The sequence below is a fragment of the Hippopotamus amphibius genome, chromosome 3 (genome assembly GCF_030028045.1).
Source record: "Hippopotamus amphibius kiboko isolate mHipAmp2 chromosome 3, mHipAmp2.hap2, whole genome shotgun sequence".
Lineage (NCBI taxonomy): Eukaryota > Metazoa > Chordata > Mammalia > Artiodactyla > Hippopotamidae > Hippopotamus > Hippopotamus amphibius.
Genome location: NC_080188.1, coordinates 89,809,608 through 89,832,009, shown reverse-complemented (window position 1 = coordinate 89,832,009; position 22,402 = coordinate 89,809,608). Strand labels below are relative to the sequence as shown.

The following is a 22,402-nucleotide window of genomic DNA, read 5'->3' as shown; positions in this document are numbered from 1 at the left end:
CAAAAAACAAACAAAAGATTAAGATGTGTGTTATCAGAGTCTGGGAAGGAGAGGAGAAAGAAGGCAGGACTAAAAATATACTCAAGGAAATAATGTCTGAAAACATTCCCAAATTTGGTAGAAAAAAAATTTCCTTTAAAAAAAACATAAAAATACAAATTCAAGAACCTGTTCAAACCTCATACAGTCTAAGTCCAAAGAAAATATATGCTTAACATCATAATTAAACTTTTGAAGGTATTGAGAAAGAAATGACAACTCTATGTAAAAAACAATTTCAATGATAGTGGATTTATCATGAGAAACACTGGAGGCCTGAAAGAAGTTGCACAATATTTTTCAAATGCTGAAAGGAAAGGACTATCAGTGCAGAATTATGTACCAAGCGAAAATATCTTTCATGAATAAAAGAGAAATTAAGACATTTTCAGATGAAAGAAAACTAATGTGATGTATTTCCAGCAGACCCATCCTAAAATAATGGCTAAAGGAAGTTCTCTCAGCGGAAAGAAAGAAAAAAAAAAAAAATGGAAGGAAGGAACACTGCAATATCAAGGGTATTAAAAAAAATATACAATCAATCAACAGGATCTAATTGACATTCATACAACACCTCACTCAACAATGGCAGAATACTTTTTTCTTTCAAGTGCCCATGGAATACATACAAATAGAAACCACATCCTGGGCCATAAAAAAAAAACTCAGCTAACTAAAAAATATCATACAGTATATATTTTCTGACCAAAATGGAATCAAACTAGAAATCAATAATAGAAAAATAACAGGAAAAATTTTCAAACACTTGAAGACTAAACAACACACTTCTAAATAATCTATGGGCTTAAAGAGGATGTCACAAGGGAAATAAAAAAGTATACTGACAAATGAAAATTTGGCATATGAAAATTTGTGAGAGGCAGCTAAAGCACTGCTAAGAGATTCATAACACTAAATGCTTATATTATCAAGAGGAATGTCTCAAATCAAAAATGTATTCTCCATTTGAGATTCCAATTTCATGTATGTTAAAATATTTGATGTTGTCCCACAGCTCTCAGGTGCCCTGATATGTTTTGCTCACTTTTATTTTTCTTCTGTTGTTCAGTTTGTATTTCTATTTACCTGTTTTAAATGAAATAGTTCCATTCTTGGCTATGTCAAGTATATAAGTGAGCCCATCAAAACCTTTCTTTATCTCTATTATTATGTTTTTAAAAATTATTTCTAGCATTTACATTTGTTTCTTTTTTTAATTTATTTATTTATTTATTTATTTATTGGTTGTGTTGGGTCTTCATTGCTGGGTGCAGGCTTTCTCTAGTTGCGGTGAGTGGGGTCTACTCTTCGTTGTGGTATGCAGGCTTCTCAGAGCAGTGGCTTCTCTTGTTGTGGAGCACGGGCTCTAGGCACACAGGCTTCAGTAGTTGTGGCACATGGGCTCAGTAGTTATGGTTCATGGGCTCTACAGCACACGCTCCCTAGTTGTGGCAAACAGGCTTAGTTGTTCCCACACCAGGGATCAAACCTGTATCCCCTGCATTGGCAGGTGGATTCTTAAATGTAGGGACCAGGGAAGTCCCTACATCTGTTTCTAATAGTTCTCATCTGTCTGCTGAAATCTCCCACATGTTAAACCCTATTGTCCACTTTTTTCACTAGAGATTTTAGCATATTCATCAGAGTTATGTCAAAATCCCTGTCTGATAGTTTCAACATCTGGGCCATATCTGAGTCTAGTTCTATTGATTACTTTGTCTCTTGACCTGTAGATTGTTTTTTTTTTTGTTTTTTTGTTTTGTTTTTGTTTTTTGACATTTGTGTATCTCATAATTCTTCATTGCATTCCGTACATCTTGTGTAGAATAGTAGAGATTTAGGTAAATGATATTTATGCTTGGAAATGTGCATGCCTCTTCTTCTGCCAGATATTAATGTGGAAGGATGAGAATAAGCAAGGCAATCTAATCAGGGGTTGAGCTAAATTCATTTTGTTATTGTTATGGTAACTTTCACTGTACTTCTTGCTTCAATTTCCTTTAGCATGTGTTTTCAGGCAGGGATGTACCAGCATTTCCAGTGCTTTGTTTGTTTGTTTATGCTACACCTCAACTTCCACTCTTCCCTGTGCACCTGAACCACACAGGAACTCTTTTTCATAAGCCACTGAGATTGTTTACTACCCAGGGGCAGGGGGAGGCAAGGTATTTCTCTGTGGTCTTGGTCCAGCCTCATTCTTAAGCAAATCCTGGGCTTAGGTGTCTGGAGTGGGGTTTTGTTAATGATCACGCTCTTCTTCCTCACTGCAGCATACTCTGCCTTGAATATTTGCTGGGCCTTGTTTGCAAGAGAGTTTCCAGCTCCTTGCCCAGGGAAAGGGCAACACAACTGAGTTAGTATAGGGCCCTAACACCAGGAATTTTCCTGCCTTTCCCCCTAGGTAGAAGGATCCTTTTTACCTTATACCTTTTCCCTAGCTGCAACGGGTCTTCATATGTTCCTTGGGGATGACAGCATTCATTTTCCTTTCCCTGTCATCATAAATATTTTGTACCATTTGAGAGAAATTTTTAGGAGGCGCTTCATGTTTTTCCCATAGACACTGTCACTGTGGAAGTCCCCCATCTCTGACTCCTTGCTTCTAATTTTTCTCATGAGCACTCACTGGAGGCCTGTGAATAAGAACCTGTGACTTAATGCAGACTCTACTTGTGTCTGTGACTCCCAGGGTTTCAATACTCTCACCTGGCCTTGAGAAATTCATTAAGAAGTTTAGCTGAACAGTATGCAACGCCTCTCCCTGCCATGCTCTGCCACCTAAGCCACAACTTACACCTCATTTCTCCTGGGAGCAGACCGCCTGTCTTTGGATTTCCTGTTGGATTTCCTTTGACATTAGCTCTCTGATGATCTCAAGTTTTGATTCTGATTCTGTAATTTATCAGACTCTTTCTTATTTTTAGGTTGGAAACACTTTTCAACTTTTTGCCTCCTAGGCAAAAAAGTAAAAGCCTCAGAGTTTTTAATTTATAATAAATGTATATTGAATTTAAGTCACTAATCACAAAATTCCTTCCATAGTACCTCATTTTTTCCTGGTTTTCTGAATGATTTTGTCCTTTCAAATATAATCTTTCTGCAAACTGCTTTTAAGTAAACATAACTGCTGGTTTTTAAAGCCAAAAATTTCAATATTTTATATGTGATAAGGTTATTTTAACTATTTCTGTTTCCTTCAGTTGTTTTGGAATTTAAGTGCTTAATTTAACTTAAATTGAGAAACTAATAAAAATTTAACAGTATTCACACTTAACTTTTAGTTTTTTTGCTAAACATATAAAATTAAAACATATCATTTGAGGAATTCTCAAAAGAATAATCAATATTTTAAAGTTTTAGAAACTGTAAGATTATATTCAAAGGCATATAAATAAAATCACTGGCAGTTTATTATGATCCTATGTAAAATGGCAGAATTTTGGTTAAAAAATAGGATAAATTAAGGAGGATTTTTAAATACAGGTATACCTCATTTTATTGCACTTTGCAGATATTGAATTTTTTACAAATTGAAGGTTTGTGGCAACCCTGAGTCTAACAAATATATCAGTGCCATTTTTTTTAAATGAAGTATAGTTGATTTACAATGTCATGTTAGTTTGAGGTGTACAGCATAGTGATTCAGTTATATACATATATAATATTCTGAAAATTATATATATATATAAATGCATATAATATAAATGTATATATTTTATATATAAATAATATAAATATATATATAATATAAACATATATATATCAATATATATATTCTGAAAAAGAATAATATATATAATGTGTATAATATGTATATATTCTTTCTCAGATTCCTTTCCTCTTATAGGTTACTACAAAATATTGGGTACAGTTTCCTGCACTATACAGTAGGTCCTTGTTGGGCATCTATTCTGTATATAGTACCAAGTATATGTTAATTCCATCCTTCTAATTTATCCCTCCCCCCTTCCCCTTTGGTAACCGTAAGTTTGTTTTCTATGCCTGTGGGTTTATTTCTGTTTTGTAAATAAGTTCATTTGTAGCTTTTTTTCTTTTAAAACTTCCACATATAGCAGTGTCATATGATATTTGTCATTCTCTGTCTGGTTTACTTTGCCTAGTGTGATAATCTCTAGGTCCACCCATGTTGTTGCAAATGGCATTATTTTATCCTTTTTTATACCTGAGTCAGTGTCATTTTTCAACAGCATTTTCTCACTTTGTGTCTCTGTGTCACATTTTGGTAATTCTTGCAATATTTAAGTCTTTATCATTATATTTGTTATGATGATCTATGCTCAGTAATCTTTAATGTTACTACTGTAATTTTTGGTTGCATCACCAACTGTACTCATATTAGAGAGCAAACTTAATTGGTAAATGTTTTGTGTGTTATGACTGCTCCACCGATCAGCAATTCCTCTGTCTCTCTTCCTCTCCTTGGGCCTTCCTATTCCCTGAGACACAAAAATCCTGAAATTAGGCCAATTAATAAGCCTACAATGGCCTCTAAGAGTTCAAGTTAGAAAGAGTCTCATCTCTCCCTTTGAATCAAAAGCTAGGAATGAGTAGTGAAGAAGGCATGTCAAAAGCCAAAATAGACTGAAAACTAGGCCTCTTGTGCCAAACAGTTTGCCAAGTTGTGAATGCAAAGGAAATGTTCTTGAAGGAAATTACAAGTGCTACTGCAGTGAACACATAAATAATAAGAAAGCCAAACAGCCTCATTGCTGATATGGGGAAAGTTTTAGTAATTTGGATAGAAGATCAAACCAACCACAACATTTCCTTAAGCCAACGGCTAATTCAGAGCAAAGTCCTAACTCTCTTCAATTCTCTGAAGGCCAAGAGAGGTGAGAAAGCTGCAGAGGAACAGTTTGAAGCTAGCAGATGTTGGTTCATGAAATTTAAGGAAAGAAGTCATCTCTGCAACATAAAAGTACAAAATGAAGCAGCAAGTGCTAGTGTGGAAGCTACAGCAAATTATCCAGATCTAGCTAAGATAATTAATGAAGGTGACTAGACTAAACAACAGACTTTCAATCTGACAAAACAACCTTATAATGTGAGAATATGCTATCCAGGACTTTCACAGCTAGAGAGAAGAAGTCAATGCCTGGCTTCAGAACTTCAAAGGACAGGCTGACTTTTTTGTTAGGGGCTAATGCTGATGGTGACTTAAGTTGAAGCCAATGCTCATTTCACATTCCAAAAATCTTAGGGCCCTTGAGAATTATGCTAAGTCTACTCTGCCTGTGCTCTATAAATGGAACAACAAAGCCTGCGTAACTACACATCTGTCTGCAACATGGTTTACTGAATATTTTAAGACCACTGTTAAGACCTACTGCTCAGGAAAAAAAAAAAATCCAAAATACTAATGCTTATTGACAATACCCCTAGCCACCCAAGATTTCTAATGGAGTTGTACAAGGAGATTAATGTCATTTTTATGGCTGATAATACAACATCCATTCTGTAGCCTATGGATCAAGGAATAATTTCAACTTCAAAGTCTTATTATTTAAGAAATACAATTTGTAAGGCTATAGTTGCCATAGATAGTGATTCCTTTCATGGGTCAGGGCAAAGTAAATTGAGAACCTTCTGAAAAAGATTCAACATTCTAGACACCATTAAGAATATTTGTGATTCATGGGAAGAGGTCAAACAATCAACATGAACAGAACTTTTGAAGAACTTGATTCCACTCCTCATGGAAGACTTTGAAGGTTCAAGATGTTAGTGGAAAAAGTAACTGCAGATGTGGTGAAAATAGCAGGCAAAATAGAATTAGAGGACTTCCCTGGTGGCGCAGTGGTTAAGAATTTACCTGCCAATGCAGGGGACATAGGTTTGAGCCCTGGTCCAGGAAGATCCCACATGCCGCAGGCAACTAAGCCCAAGTCCTACAACTACTGAGCCTGCACTCTAGAGCCCACAAGCCACAACTACTGAGCCCACAAGCCTACAGTCTGTGCTCCACAACAAGAGAAGCCACTGCAATGAGAAGCCTGCACACTGCAACGAATAGTAGCCCCCACTCACTGCAACTAGAGAAAGCCCGTGCACAGCAACAAAGACCCAAAGCAGCCAAAAATAAATAAATAAATAAATAAATAAATAAATAAATAAATTTTTTAAAAGAAATAGAAGTGGAGCCTGAAAATGTGACTGAATTGCTGCAATCTCGTGATAAAACTTTAATTGATGAGGAGTTGCTTCTTACAGATAAGCAAAGAAAGTGGTTTCTTGAGATGGAAACTACTCTTGGTGAAGATGTTGTGATGATTATTGAAATGGCAACAAATCACTTAGAATATGACATAAACTCAGTTGATAAAACAGCAGCAGGGTTTGAGAGGATTGACTCTAATTTTGAAAGAAGTTCTACTATGGGTAAAATGCTATCAAACAGCATTGCAAACTACAGAGAAATTGTTCCTGAAAGAAAGAGTCAATTGGTGAAGCAAATTTTAGTGTTGTCTTATTTTAAGAAATTGCTACAACCACCCCAACCTCCAGCAACCACCACCCTGATCAGTCAGCAGCCATGAATATCAAGGCAAGACCCTCCACCAGCAAAAAGATTAAGATTTGCTGAAGGCTCAGATGATGGTTAGCATATTTTAACAATAAAGTGTCTTAAAATTAAGGGATGTACATTTTTTTTAGACAATGCTATTGCACACAATAGGCTACAGTATAGTATAAATATAACTTTTATATGCACTGGGAAAACAAAAATTTTTGCAACTTGCTCTATTCACTTTGAGATATTCACTTTATTGTGGCGGTCTGGAACTGAACCCACAGTAACTCCAGGGTATTCCTGAATACACTGATTGCTATTTCAGTTAGTCTGTAAGCAGTTTAAAGATTCTCTAGCCAATGTCATCAATAACATAGCAATCTTATTTTAATTAATTTTAAGAAAAGTGTGTGCCACTAGTAATCAAAATTGGACATTCTCATAAAGCTGTTAAATCATTTCTGTTAAAGCTATCAAAACATTCTTGATAGGACTATAATTTGGTAAGTTCATCAAATTAGATATTCTACAAATTGAACTTTAATTTGTTTTTTGTGAGTTGATTTTTGAACTTATATTAGGTAAATATTCAATTTTGAAAAATTGAATATTGAACAATTTACCTGCACTGATGAAAGCTTCAAACATTAGAAACAACCCAAGCATCCATCAACAAGGACACATTAACCACATTATAATATATCCATAGAGATCAATTGTTGAAAAGAGAATAGTGCAGTTTCAAACAAACTGACATGAACAAATCTTCAAAAGCCAGTTACTGCCATTAATATAATTCAGTGATTCTAACAGTGTCATTCTAAAAGTGTGATCAGCATGACCTGGGAACTTGTTAGTCTCAACTCACCTAGTGAATCAGAAACCCTGGGGGGTGGTGCGTTAATGCAAACTGTGTTTTAACAAGCCCTCAGATGACTGTGAAGCATGCTAAAGTTAGGGAACCACTGCTATAATTGAAAAAGAAACAGTGCACATGTGCACACAGACACACACATATATTCTTTCACACACACTGACACATATGCATCCCTTTGGATGCAGAGACTACCCTCTAAAAGTACATAGGAACCTGTAAGAGTTACCCTTACTAGACAAGAGAACAAAGGCAGGAGGAGCCCAGAGTGGAAGCAAAGCTTGCTGTTGATATAACCTTGTGTACTATTAGAATTGGTTTTCTGTGAATGTCTTTGACAAGAGTAGATTTTTTTTTAATCTTCAGGCTTAAAACTAAAGAAATGTTCACAGTCATTATTCATGTAGAGTTTTTTTCATTCAATTTCCATGTTGAAGGAAAATTAGAATTAAGGCAAGTGGGAGAGAAAGCATTTTTAAATATTTTCTGCCCCTTTCTTACAGTAAACATATTAAGATTGAGAAAAAGGTAGCCGGTTACAGTCAAGGTACATATTTCACTGCTAGGAACTTGAAATAACTAAAGTAACAAACAGTAACTTTAATTTTCATCCTATTATCTTTCTAAAGATATCAGCACATGATATTTTTAGATTGTCTACACAAGATAGAAAATTATTTGTAAAATATATCAAAGTGAGTGTCTACAGACCATAACTTTAAATGGAATACAAGGTATCATGTATAATTCATCTCCTTCACACTGTAGTGAACTTGGCAGTAACCTCAATTGAAGCGTACAGACACGAAGTTACATTAAGTCTCTGAAGGCAAAAGTTTGCAGTTATTTTTCCATTCTATATGGTTTTCTGAATTTGCATGAGATACTTCAAAATGTTTGAAGTAGAGTCTATTAGCATATCATTAGGCTTCTTTATATCCTTAAAGAAATCCATATAATCAACAAATTATAACCATCATCACAAAAAAAAAAATTGAGAGAATTTCCAAAGTTCAGCATTATTTTCTTTTTGAGACAGTAAGATAATTCTCATTTTTTCCAGCCACAAGTCAGGTAAATGTATATGTAAAGAAAGAACTGGAAAATAAAAAAAAGTCCTTGTGATTTTTATGTCATAAGTTCTACCTATAAAAGTCCTGCGGTGGTTCTTAAAATATGTACACAATTTTTAAAAATATTTCGCCTTTCAAGGGATGGAACTTAATTCTTTTTCCCTTGAGTGGAACATGGCAGAAGTGATATTATTTCATTTCTGATGTTAGGTTATGAAAAGGCTGCAACTTCCACCTTAGGTATAAAAAAGATCATTCACTCAGGAATTCAGCTGTGGTGTAATGAGACCACTCAAGAAGCTTTGGAGAGCCCCATGTAGTAAGGAACTGAGATTTCCAGCGAAGAGCCAGCAAAGAACCAAAGACTGCCAACGAGCAAGTGAGAGGGCTTGGAAGTAGATCCCACTCACTATTCCTCAGTCCAGCATTCAGATGACAGCAACCTTGACCAATCATTCACTGTAATTTCAAGGCAGACCCAGAGCCAGAACCATCCAGCTACAGATGACTCTGACTTTAAAATCACAACTCACAGAAACTATTAGGTAACAAATATTTGTTGTCTTAAGCTGCTACATTTTGGAGTAATTCATTATGCAGAGATGAATAATTAATGCATGCCCTAAATAGTTCTAGCATTTAAATATAGTAGACATGCATACAGAGTGAAGTAAGTCAGAAAGAGAAAAACAAATATCATATAATATCGCTTGTATATGGAATCTAGAATGATGGTACATATGAACTTCTTTGCAGCAGAAATAGAGCTAAAGATGTAGAGAACAAACTTATGGATATCAAGGGGGGAAGGGGGGTGGGATGAACTGGGAGATTGGGATTGACACGTATACACTACTATGTATAAAATAGATAACTAATGAGAATCTACTGTATAATGCAGGGAACTCTACTCAGTGCTCTGTGGTGACCTAAATGGGAGGGAAATCTAACAACAAGGGAATATATGTTTATGTACAGCTGATTCACTTTGCTGTACAGTAGAAACTATTATAACATTGTGAAGCAACTATACACCAATAACTAACTAACCAACTAACTAAATAACTAAGTAAATAAAATATAGTAGACATGACACTTGTGTTTCCCCAACATCCCTTGCTTTGCATAATCACTCACTCCCTGCTCTAAATAATTCTGCACAATCCATGGCATTCTTGGTATGGCTGACTTTTACTCCCTCCCTGGCAAGGAGGCAGACCAGCCCAGCAAAGCAGAGGATGCCATCCCTTGACCACAGTGATTGCTTCAGATCTGTGCATGGAAGTTGAACTGGGCCAATCAGAATCCCCCCAAATAATGTTACCAGAGTTATTTGGAAATATAACTCCTCTGAGACCAGCAGTCTAAGTTTCACATAAGATTAAAGCTGCCAGGTTATCTTTTCATTCCATGGAAAGAGGTTCTCTGAAAATCAAGCCAAGCTGTTACAGGAAAGCAAGCAAATGTGAAGCAGAAAGAGAGTGGGTTTCATGACACTTTTAAACCTCTGTATCCTGCAATCTACTTTTTACTTCCCACTTAGGGGAGCTTTTTAATATTCCAGCTATTTCAGGAAGTCGTGTTTCTGTTACTAAATGAGCCTGAATGAGTCAACTGAATAAATCCTAATAACTTTAACAAATTTTATGAACTCAAAATATATCTAAGACTTTTGCTTCAGGATGAATTAACATGAACCAGTTTTACTCTGTCACCATAAACAACTTAAAATAAACAAAATTGTAGAAAATGACAACTTTCAGCATTGGACAGAAGTCATCTCAGGACAGTGATTCTTAAGAAAAAGAAAACAAATGAAGTGAAGCCTAAAATTTCTCCAGCCTAGTGTTTGTAGAGTTCCTAAGCCCCATCTCAGAATGGTGGAAAACAAAGACACCCTGGAAGTCTTGCTGAATTGAGGAGATGGCTAAGAATTCAGGAATCCAAAGAAGCCAAACACTGCAGGTTGGTGGCATAACAAACAGGAGAGTGCTACAGAAACAGAGAGAGAGAGAAATCTGAAAATATGCAAGGAATTTCTCTTGAGTCCTCACCTGAGTACTTTTCAGCACTTGCCTGTCAGATAACTACCTGCGGCTGGTGAAGCAATTCCAGAGATCATTGCAGGCTGGGAAGAATTCATCCTCCCGACAGCTAAAGTGCAGAAATCTCTTAATGCATGAGGAAACAGTTTATGTATTTGGAAGGGGATTATCTCAGTAGTGGAGCCAAGTTAGCTCCCTGCTAAAGGCTACTCTGCTGTTTTCAAGGAACTTAGATAAATCATAGGACAAACTTCAAAAAACATGTGAAAGAATACAGAAATTCCAGAACCAGACAGTACAAAATTCACTAAGTCACCCTGATAATGTTATTTAATGTACTGGCAGTCCTTGGCAGTGCATTAAAGGAGATAAAAAAAAACATACAGATTGGAGAAAAAAGAAAATTTGCAGATGACATGATCACCTATGTAAAAAAATCTTAAGGAATTTGCAAAATTCTTCTAGAATTAATAACAAAGTTTAGCAAGGTTTATAAAACCAAATTCAAAAATCAATTATAGTTTTACAAACTAGTAATGAGTAATCAGAAATTAAAATTTTTAAGCTACACCATTTACAACAGCATGAAAAATTTTAGAATATATAAGGGTAAATTTGACAAAATATATGTAATACCTGTACACTAAAAACTATAAAACATTGATGAGAGAAAATTTAAAGATGTGAAAAGAACAGGCATACAATCTTCAGGGGTCACATCAATTACTGTTAATATTTCATTCTTCCTGAATTGATGTATTAGATTTAATGCAATTTCAAATGAAATTCCAGCAGATTTTTAATAGAAACAGACCATCTGGCTCGAATATGTAAGTGTATAGACCTTAAAAAACCAAAATTATTTTTAAAAGTAAAGAAAAAGTTGGAGGACTTATGAAACCTAATTTTTAAATATATTACAAACTGCATTAATCAAGAAAGTGTGATGTTGACATAAAAATAGACTTGTAATTCAGTGCAACCAAATAGAGAATCCAGAAATAGATACAGGCACAAACCGTCAATGGATTTCAACAGAAATTCAGTTCAATGGGGCAATTCAATGGGGAAATGATAATCCTTTCAATAAATTGGGCTAGAACAATGGAATAACCTTATTTAAAAAAACAAAAGCCTCAATCATTCCCTGACATCATATTAAAAAACTAATCATGGGGCTTCCCTGGTGGCACTGTGGTTAAGAATCTGCCTACCAATGCAGGGGACACAGGTTTGATCTCTGGTCTGGGAAGATCCCACATGCTGTGAATCTACTAAGCCTGTGTGACACAACCACTGAGCCTGCTCTCTAGAGACTGCAAGCCATGTGCCTAGAGCCCGTGCTATGCAACAAGAGAAGCCACAGCAATGAGAAGCCCATGCACCACAATAAAGAGTGGCCCCCACTCTCCGCAACTAGAGAAAGCCCATGTGCAGCAACGAAGACCCAAGGCAGCCAATAAATAAATAAATAAATTTGTAAAAAAAAAAAAAAAGGCAACATTGCATCTCCACCAAACTCACAGTTAAAAAATAAAAAATAAAAAAAAACAAAACAAAACTACTCATAGACTGAAATATAGACGCTTAAACTATCACATTGCTAGAAGAAAGCATGGTTGAAAAATCTTGGTAACCTTAGGTTTGGCAATGGTGCTTTAAATAGTGTACAAAAAGGCATTTAAGAAAATAATCAATAAATTAGACTTAATTAAAATTTAAAACTTTTACTCTATACAGTATTGTGAAGAAAATAAAATAGTAAGTCACAAACTTAGAGACAATAATTGCAAAACAGATATCTAGTAAAGGACTTGTGTGTAGAATATTTAAGCTCTTACAACTCAAGAAGACAAGCAATCACTAAAAAAAGAAAAAAGAAAAAAAAAGGCAAAATATTTGTATACATTTGACCGAGGAAGATATACAGATATTTATTTACACATGAAAAAGTGCCCAATATCTTTATTCTTTCAGGAAAACAAATGAAACCACATTGAGATACCACTACACATCAACTAGAATGGCTAAATTTTAAAAGCCTGAGCATAGCAAGTGTTAGCAGATATGCAGAGAAACTGGGACTCTCATGCCTATTTTGATAGTGTAAAATGATTTAGCTGCTCTGGAAAACTGTGCATGGTTCCTTTAAAAAGTTAAACATAATGTTATCATTGGACCCAGCCATTCTGCTCCTAGGTTTTTACACAATTAAATGAAAGTGTATATATACGCAAATTCTTTTTTTATTTTAATTTTTTGTTGAAATATAGTTGATTTACAACATTGTGCCGATCTCTGCTGAACAGCAAAGTGACTCAGTTATATACATATACACATTCTTTTTTGTGTATTCTTTTTCATTATGGTTTATCACAGGATATTGAATATAGTTCCGTGTGCTATACAGTAGGACCTTATTGCTCATCCATCCTATATATAATTTACATCTCCTAATCCCAAACTCCCAGTCCTTCCTTCTCCCACACCCCTCCTCCTTGGCAATCACAAGTCTATTCTCTATATCTGTAAGTCTGTTTCTTGTTTGTAGATAGGTTCATTTGTGCTGTATTTTAGATTCTACATGTAAGTGATGTAATATGGTATTTGTCTTTCTCTTTCTGACTCACTTCACTTAGCATGATAATCTCTAGTAACATCCATGTTGCTGCAAATGGCATTATTTTGTTCTTTTTTATGTCTGAGGAATATTCCATTGTATATATGTACCACATCTTCTTTATCCATTCATCCATCAATACAAAGTCTTGTATATAACTGATCTTAGGACTTTTATTTGTATTAGCCCAAAAACAAATGCAATCCAAAAGTTCAGCAAAGGGAGGTGAGTAGACACATGTATGTATCAACACAATGAAATATTGCTTAGCAATAAAAAGAAATAGATTGATTTATACATCTATGACTCAAAATGATTATGCTGAGTGAAAGGAGCAAAGTAGAGTGCATACTGTTTGACTTATAAAAAACTCAATAAAAGTGAAAGTTAATCTATAGTGACAGAAAAAAGACCAATGGTTGCCTTAGAGATAGTGGAGTATTGCGGGGGAGGGGATTAAAAAGGGCACAAGGAAACCTTGAGAGGAAGAAAGATACTCAGTATCTTAGTTGTGGTGATGGTTTCATGGGTGTCAAAATTAATCAAATTTTATACTTTTTAATATAAACAGTTTATTGTATGTCAATTATCCCACAATAAATCCATAAAAATGACCTTGTTATTTCTGACTGGGACCAAAATGTTATGTCTATAAGACTATATAAAATCATTTCACCCTCCCACAGTGGTGGAAACATAATTAAAGACTAACTCTAACTCTAGAATTAGAACTTAAAAAATAAAATAAAATAAAACAAATTATGGAGAAATCTAGTATTCCTTAGCTGGGGCCTTCCTTTTTCTTTATCCTCAGTACCACAGAGGTAAACAGCAATGCCTGGATTTACACTGCTTACCCTCTCCCAGAATTCAACACATGCATATATAGACACACACTCTCAGCTGGGTTCTATATATTTCAAAATCACTAAAACTTAGGAATTAAACATTTTTAGAAAAGAAGCCCTTCATTTGAATGTGAGTTGCTCAATTCACTGCTCATTTTAGAAAATGTTAACTAACCTTCACTGAACCTGTATATGTGCCAAACAGAACTCCCAGTGCTTCCAGCTATCTCATTTAATCCTCATCAAAACCCTCCATGAGGGAGGGACTGTTATCACCCTACCCTTTATGGAAGTGAAAATGAGGAACAGAAAAGTAAACTAGGCTGCTCAGAATCAAACACACTAAAAAGTACTACGGCCTACATTGAAACCCTGGTGACTGGACTCCAGAATCCAATTGAACACTGGATATCATCCCCTCTGATAAAACTGTAACAGGGCAGGACTTTACGGGACCTTCCCAGAACAGACACCACCCTCCCACCACCACCCCCAAAGTTCTCTCCCTGCCTTTTGACTGTACAAAAAACTTTAGCTAAAGAATAAATTTAATCAGAGAAGTGAGAAAATGCAGAAAGAAAGGAAAACAGTCAACCAAGACAAAATAGTAATAGTGTAGCCATGAAACAAAGTCAAGGACCTTTAGTTCCTCCTCAAGGGCTGTAGATAATATTCTGAGCCAGGTCCTTTGTGCTGTTTGGCAGATACTGAAACCCCCACTAGGAGAAGTTAACTTCATGCTGCCCACAAGCACATAGATCCCAGGCTGGTTGGAACCAGGAGGCTGATGATGTTGACTCCCAATTACCTCACCACCAGCTAATCAGAAGAATGTCCACAAGCTGATCACATACCCCACAATCTCTTCCCTCACCCAGTCTTTAAAAACCTTTCCCTGAAAGTCTTCAGGGAGTTCAGGCCTTTTAAGAACTAGCTGCCTGGACTCCTTGCTTGGTGGCTGCAATAAACATTGCACTTTCCTTCACCACAATCCAGTGTCAGTAGGTTAGTTTTACTGCACAGGCAATTGGACCCAAGTTTTGTTCAGCAACAAAACAAGTGAGAGTGACTAATGTATTCAAAAGCCCCAAACACCTGAAGTGTTCTTAACCCATGTGAGTTGCTTTGACTATAAAACACAAGGTTAAAATCAAATGTTGCAGGATTATTTTGCCAAATCAAACTTGAATCCACAAAGGAGTGAAAGCACCTCATGGTAGTGAGCACTGGAACTTCCCTGGGGAATGTCATCCATTGTGGCTATGGAAGGATCAGAAGCTACACCTATCCTGGCAGGCCAACTCTCCTGAAGCATCCGAGCTGTCTGAAGGCTTTGGCTGTGACCATGGCAACACTTGCCTTCCTGCCGTGTCACACCTGCTTTCCATCATGACAGGAATAACTTCGTCAGCTAAGGAGCTGTATATTTCTGCAAATAGTGATTTCAGCAAAATGGTTCATCTCCAGATTGTAACCCAGCTTTTCAGGTGGGCAAGTTTAAGCCATTTCTTGGCTGTTCCTTAGAAATAAAAGATGAAAGGAAGAAAGGGAGATAGGCACCCTTTCAAAATGACAAAAATGGGGTTGATTCTTATTTCTCTGAGGCTCAAAGTAAGCTTAATCTTGGCATACATGATTTTGTTCCTTCATTTATCCAAACTATTTTTATCACCTGTATTAAGTCAGGCACAAACTTTTTTATCATTAAAAAAAAGAGAAAACTTTTACACCTCCCTCCCAGGGCAATGATTTGAGTTAGCGTAAGAATCTGCCATTTAGTTATTTACACAGCAGATCCCAGGGGCCTTCCTCCTTAAATCAAGATCATGATTGTTCATATCCAGAGTGGTGCATACATAGTAACCAACTTGGAATTTGGTGTTACTTTCTATGACAACACAAATTTTAATAACATTTTTTTCTCTTTTTAAGTTATTAGTTCTTCAATATTATTAAGGTCCCTCAGTGTTAACCTACTTTCCTGTTCTTTTATTATGGGATACAAATACCTTGGCACACACATTAATAAATACTTGTTCAAAAGCCAGGAAAGTAATTATGATGTCTCTTGCTTTCCCACTTCAAGAAGCTTTCTGTACCTCATTGTGCTTTCCTGTGGGATACCTGAATAGCATTTACTAGGATGCAGAGAGTTCAGATTGGTCCATGTGGCTGTGGAGGGCTTTCCCCGCTGCCTTAGCAGTCGCAACATTGCAGAGAAGAAGATGGTGGAGACCCAGACACAGATGGGAGAACAGACTGAACTTTAGGACTCTTCTCCACAAAGAAAAGAGAGAAGGGATCCAAGACAGATTGGGGTGTTAGGAGCCTGCCTTTGATTGCGTGCAAGCCTCACAATAAGGCAGGATAGCTTAGCAGAAAAGAGCATGGTCTCTGGTGGCTGAATCCCACCTCTCAGCTGTGTGACCTTGGCTAATTTACTGTACCTCACTAGGCTCCAATTTTCTCACATGTGAAAAGGGAATAGTAGAGGGACCCACAGGGCTATTGTGAGGGCAAAATGTACTAGCACACAGGACTATACAGAAGTAATAGTTATTGTGACAATTACTACTGAAGAGAAGGAATAGGAGAACTTCAAACACCAAAAGTTTTGGCTGAATGAAATCTATAAATTATATCATTCATTTTACACCACACCTTTCAGCTGCACTCGTAACAGACTTTGAGTTATTGACAAGGATTCCCTTTTGGATAAAACTCTAGTCATACTTCTCTGGGTGTTCTTCTCAACTAGGACCTGACCTTGGTCAGCTGAGCCTAAATTTAGCAAAAAATCCTGCTGAACCTAGTTTTAGCAATAATCCTGCTAAACCTGTTTAGCAAGGATTCCTCCAAACCTTAATATCCAATCAAGTTCCTCTTATCCCACCCTCAATATTGAACTAAGTTGCTCTTAGCAGTTTCCATCCAGTGACTCCCTCACCCAACCCATTTACTATAAATCCCTAGCCATCCTTGTATTCAGAGTTGAGTTCAATCTTTCTCCCTAATGCAATGTTCTTGACCTCTATTTCAGGAGTCTTGAATAGAGTCTTCCTTGCCTATTTAACTCCAGCCAGCACAGTTTTCTCTTGACATTTAGTCAAGGAAAGACCAGCATTCTCTTTGAAAACTCTCAGGCAGGCATAAAAGGGAGAGGAAGAGAGACAAGTGCTCCTCACTCCCAAATTCCTCCTTGTTATTCTAAGTCTCTCTCACCCCAACTTGGTCATCTGTGCCTGATTAAATGGTTTCCAAGGTAAGTGAATGGACTGGAATTCGTTGTAGTAAAGTATACTTTGTCAACCATCACATTAAAAGAACTTAAAGCTGAGGAAAAAAATGGAAAAACAGGCAAAAATTGGGGTACTGGACCCATGTAAGTGGGGGAGGCGGTCTGTGATGAGGAAATGGGAATAAGAAGGGGGAGACTGAGTATTTGAATCACAAACTGACCCCTTTACAATATTGACAAACAGGGGTCCTGCCCATTTTCAGCAGCTTCTATATTTTTCATAATTCCCACTTCCCTGTCTTAATTACAAAGTCTATTTCTGTTCTCTTTCTTCTCCCACTCTTCTCTTTCCTCCTTTCTACCACACATATCCTCTATTATACAGAGCAAAATGACTCAAGTTTTAGCATGGATAAAAACATTTTTGATAGGAAAGACCAACCTTAAAATGCAGGCTCCTAGGCCCCATCTCTAGGAAAGGATGCCTCTATGTGGCAACCCTGAATGCAAGGTCTCAGATTTAACCTGAGACTATGCTTCAAGATGTAGTGGGTTTCTTTTTTTAATTTCTATTAAATTTTATTGACTACTTTCTTACCTCAAGCAATAATAGTTGCAAATAATCAAACAATAAAACATGTCTAGGTATTTGTGACTTGAAGTCTTTTTTACGTTTTATTTTCCTTCTTTTTAATTGAAATATAGCTTTTGTTTGTTTGTGTGTGTGTGTGTTTAAATTTATTTATTAATTTTTTTTGGCTGCGTTGGGTCTTTGCTGTGCGTGGGCTCTCTCTAGTTGTGGTGAGAGGGGCTACTCTTTGTTGCGGTGCATGGTCTTCTCAGTAGGGTGGCTTCTCTTGTTGCTGAGCATGGGCTCTAGGTGCATGGGCTTCAGTAGTTGCAGCAAGAGGGCTCAGTAGTTGTGGCTCACAGGCTATAGAACACAGGCTCAGTAGTTGTGGCGCACAGGCTTAGTTGTTCCACGGCATGTGGGATCTTCCTAGACCAGGGATCAAACCCATGTCCCCTGCATTGGCAGGCAGATTCTCAATCATTGTGCCACCAGGGAAGTCCTAATTGAAATATAGTTGATTGACAATGTTGTGTTAGTTTCAGGTATACAGCAAAGGGATTCAGTTACATACACACACACACACTTTTCAGATTCTTTTCCATTATGGTTTATCACAAGATATTTAGTATACTTGCCTGTGCTACACAGTAGGTCCTTGTTGTTTATCTGTTTTATATGTAGTAGTGTGTATCAGTTAATCTCAAGCTCCAATTTTGTTCCTCCCCTCCCTTTCCCCTTTGTTAACTATAAGTTTGTTTCCTATGTAAGATGTAGTGTTTTGCTTCAAAACATACATATCGCAATCAACTCTCCAGCACCAGGACACCTGCTTCCGAGGGGAAAATTTTAAACCCACCTATTTTCTCCCGAAACATGGCTTTTAGGGTCTCCCTATGCACCCTAACATCCTAATGTAAAATATAGCTGCAAGCTTAATATCAAAAAAACAAACAACCCAATCAGAAAATGGGCAGAAGACCTAAATAGGCATTTCTCCAAAGAAGGCATACAGATGATCAAGAGGCAGATGAAAAGATGCTCAGCATCACTAATTATTAGAGAAATGCAAATCAAAACTACAATGAGGTATCACTTCACACCAGTTAGAATGGGCTTCATCAGAAAATCTACAAACAGTAAATGCTGGAGAGGGTGTGGAGAAAAGGAAACCCTCTTGTACTGTTGGTGGGAATGTAAATTGATACAGCCATTATGGAGAATAGTAAGGAGGTTCCTTGAAAAACTAAAAATAGAACTATCATATGACCCAGCAATCCCACTGCTGGGCATATACCCTGAGAAAACCATAATTCAAAAAGACACATGCACTCTAATGTTCATTGCAGCACTATTTACAATAGCCAGGTCATGGAAGCAACCTAAATGTCCATCAACAGATGAATGGATAAAGAAGATGTGGCACATATATACAATGGAACATTACTCAGCTGTAAAAAGGAATGAAATTGGGACATTTGTAGAGACATGATGGACCTAGAGACTGTCATACAGAGTGAAGTGGGTTAGGAGGAGAAAAACAAATATCGTATATTAACACAAATGCGGAATATAGAAAAATGGTACAAATCAACTGGTTTGCAAGGCAGAAATAGAGACACAGATGTAGAGAACAAACATATGGACACCAAGTGGGGAAAGAGAAGGGTTTGGGGGGAATGAATTGGGAGATTAGGATTGCCATATATACATTATTAGTAAGAAAAAAAATATTAAATTGTACACTTTAAATATATGCAGTTTATTGTATGTCAACTGTATCTCAATAACAGTTCTTAAAAAAAATATATAGCTACAAAATTTTTCTGACCGTATAATCAACTATGAAGGTCTAATTCAATTTCTTTGTTTTGAACCATAAAGTACTGTTTGAGGAAGACACATTAGCCAGAAATGTCCTCAATCAATGCCACTTTGTGATTCTTACTGAGTCACCTGACATAAAAGGAAAATAAATAGAAGAAATTCTTCTGCATAAGAAGAGTAGAGAAATTTCAGATTTAATAATTACTTCTCAAGTATAGTCACAACAAGAAACATTGGATGTCACTCTTTACAAACATCTTGAACAGCCCTTTAGAAAGCAATACATAGACTTTCTAGAACATAATTAAGAATAAACTGCATATATAGTGTTTATACCTATATATGTGTTTATACCTATATATCTTTGTTTATGTGTATGTATTTAGTAAACATCATTAAACAGAATAAAAATGTTCTTTTCTATTCCTAGTTTAAAAAAAAAAAAGCAATAGTTACATTGTAGAGCTCACCCACACTCAAAAGAATAGAAAAAAAGTGCCTTTATATTCTGTGAACTGTATTGTTGGTTAGGGATAAAATTTTCTATGACAGCATCAAACACAAAAAACAGTGCTGTGTCTCAACTTGGGGTTCAAGGTATCAGGCCCTGAAAAACTGTTGTAACTGATTCAAAAGTGTGTCTAGCGATGATAAAGTCAGATATTAAATATGAGTGGGAAAATTCTCAATAAGTTTTTTTTCATTAAATGCAAATAGGAAAAATCACTACTTCTAATTAACACCATATATAATTTTTAAAAAGAGAAATAGCTAATATTTAATGAATGCTTTCTATAAGCCACACACTCCTCTTATCACCTCAAGTGATACACATAATTACTTGTGAGAAAGAACTAAAAGTCCCTAATTTGTAGATGAGAAAATGGAGGCACAGAAAAGCTAGTAGTTTCCCAAAGTAATTTCACAAGGATGAGGCAGAGCCAGAATTAGAACCCACACACCCTGGATTTAGGGTGTGCAGGTCCACTGAGTTCTCATTGCTCAGCTAGGCTTGTTTTTCTAATCCGTCCAAGCAGGCAGGACATCTTTTCCTAATTCCCACAAAGTGCTGTGTAGACCATCAGTCCTGAGAGCGTGCTCACACACACATACATACACACCTGTAATTACTAATAAATTCAATATTATACTTATGTAGTATGCTCAATTTTGATACATCCCCAAAAGGTTATATATTCCCATCAACCAAATAAAATTTTTGGAGCTCCTCATCAGGAAAATGAGAAAAAGTAGAGCATTTATAATATGTTCTCCATGAAGCCAGTCTTACTCAGTAAGAATATTCTTGTATCAGCTGCTAAGAAAGTTTCTATCCACATCTTTTTAGGGAAAATATGCATTAAAGGAAATATACAAAGCATAAGCAGAACATTGGTTTTGATCATTTTTAACATTTAATTTTACCCAGTTTCACTTAAATGTGTTGTTCATAGATATATTTTGAAGAGCTGGATCACATTGGGAATTTGTACCATCTGTTTTCTGTCTCCACTACAAGAGGTCATCAAGTACAGTGTACACAGACTTTGGCTCTGGATTATTACCCAGATTCAGCCTGACTCTGTTGCCTGGGTGAGCAACTCCAGGCAAGTTACTTAACCTGCCACTTTGCTTATCAGTAAAATGGAAATAGTAATTGTACTATCCTCATGGAGTCAGTGTATTAAGTGAATTAAAAGTGCCTAGCACTCAGGAAGTACTATGTGAGTGTAAACTATTGCACATATATAGCTCAACTGACAGTAGCTTTCAAAGACTCCATAATAATATTATCTTTATTCCTACTATTTTCTTAAAAGTCAAAAATTCAAGAAAAATGTTATTTACCTTTTTTCTCTCCTTTTCTTAACCATGGGAAGCACTTTCTTTCTAAGAAAAACACTTTGTCCATTAATTGTCTCCAACAGGCATTTGCCTCTGAATTACGTGAAGGTACTCACTGACTTGGAAAAAGTCTTTCACTCTATTATGAGTAATTATTCCCTTAAAAAGATAGAAATTATAAAAATTTATTTTATCTTTCTTTTCCAATTTGCTGCTTATAAGAGAATGAATGACCAACTTCATAAGATGTCTTTTTAAAGACAAAAATGTTTTCTCATATCAAGGCAATCACACTAACAAAGTTACACATTAAACACACCACAGGCTCAAGTCATTCACTTAAAGGATAACATTATCCACCAAAAATAACTCACCATCTAGTATGTTGATTACCAATCTCTCATTATTTTAAGTCTACCTTTAATAAATGCTTCAATCTTATCCATTTTAAGAAAAAGAATTTTATTCCAAGATCCTACTTTGCTATTTTTGGGGGATCCAAATCCTCCAGTGATATGTCTACTATTTCTGTTCCTGTTCTTTACTATACATTCCCCCTTTAAAATCCCCTCTATCACCTCTCTGCTGATGTCATGCTCTTATAGGCATTAGCCAATGGCCTTTCAGCTTGAACCCAAGCCCTTTTCTTCATTCTTATTTGTGTTGTTTACTGGTGACCCATTTATCTTCCCTCTTAACAGCTCCTAGTGCTCCTGTACCTTTCCCAAAGTGTCCATCATAGCCCCTACACCTTCATTCTGGGTCTGCTCCTTCAGAAAAGTGACACATTATCGGAGTGTTAACATCACCCCTATGCTGGCTGAGCCTGAAGTCTCTGTACTATCTAAGCTCCAGGGACATGTCTTCACTTGGATCACAATCACCATCTC

General features: G+C 36.3%; 1 pseudogene; it reads left to right on the top strand.

Annotated features, from left to right (window-relative positions):
• Positions 1-4,541: 4,541 nt before the first annotated feature.
• Positions 4,542-6,662, top strand: LOC130848491 (tigger transposable element-derived protein 1-like; annotated as a pseudogene).
• Positions 6,663-22,402: the final 15,740 nt, after the last annotated feature.